Genomic DNA, 1,317 nt, shown 5'->3' with positions numbered 1-1,317 from the left:
CAGCACCGCTGCTCCGCACCATAGAGTCGTACCCCCACGGCGGTCATACCGAGACGGTGACGTACCCCCACGACAGTCATAGCCAGACGGCGCCGCGCTTCGCCAAGCTCGCCTTTGCCACTTACGACGGCACCGAGGACCCCCTCAACTGGCTTAATCAGTGTGACTAGTTCTTCTGGAGGCAACGTACGCTCGCATCGGACCACACCTGGCTCGCTTCATATCACCTCCGAGGCGCCACGGAGACTTGGTATTATGCTCTCAAGCAGGTCGAGGGCGACATGCCTTCATGGGAGCATTTTTCGCGAGCTCTGCCTCCTTCACTTCGGGCTGCCGATACACGGGAGCCGGCTGGCAGAGTTGGGCCCTCTTCCCCTCACCTCTACGGTGTAGGACTTCACCGGCCGCTTTTAGGCCCTAGCATGCCACGCGACCCCAAGACCTCTAGACGGCCATGTACTACGCCCGTGCGTTCGAGCGCCGCACGATGGCCATCTAGCAGGCGTCACCGCCCCGAGCCGCTGGCCCGCCACCCTGACCGGACGTTCCCGCGCAGGGTCGTCCTGCTCAGGCTTTCGCGCCACCCCTCGTCGCAACCTCGGCGCGCCCGTTCCGCTGGCTCACACTGGCCGAGCAACTCGAGCGTCGCCGCCAAGGGTTGCGCTTCAACTGCGACGAGCCCTACGCGCCTGACTACGTCTATCCGTGACTCTTCTACTTGGAGGCTGCTTACTACATTGAGGAGGACGCCACCGCAGCCGGTCTCGGCGACCTGCCCACCCCAGCTGCCGTGGAGATGTTTGGTGACGGTTGATAACCTCAATGAGTTCCGCAGGCGCTTTCCCGCCTTCCAGCTCGAGGACGAGCTGTTTGTGTAGGCTGGGAGAAATGTTATGACCAACCTGTTAGGGGCTTAGCCCAGTTAGTTGTGGCCCAGTCTATGTTATCGTTATTAGGGGCTTAGCCCAATTATCGTTATTAGGGGCTTGGGATACAAGTAAACCTATATGAGGAGAGGAGATGTATGGATCTAATCAAGCAAAGAAGAAATCATATTTAGTCGGCTTCCTTAGGGAGTCGAGAGACCTAACCCTAGCTGCCTCCTTCCATGTGTCGTCTCCATCTCAGCCGCCGCCTCCTCACGCACGACGGTGCCCAGCCGCCGGCGGCCGTGAGTTCGCCCACGACTAGCTCCCTCCTTCCCCTACAACCTCCGGCCTAGACCCGTTAGAACCCTAGTTTCTACCAGTATGTCTCGTCTGTTTAAACATGTGCTCTGTAAATAAATGTAGACAACTGTCACAATATTGTAATAGT

This window comes from Triticum aestivum, chromosome 6B (genome assembly GCF_018294505.1).
Source record: "Triticum aestivum cultivar Chinese Spring chromosome 6B, IWGSC CS RefSeq v2.1, whole genome shotgun sequence".
NCBI lineage: Eukaryota > Viridiplantae > Streptophyta > Magnoliopsida > Poales > Poaceae > Triticum > Triticum aestivum.
This window is presented reverse-complemented; position numbering follows the sequence as displayed.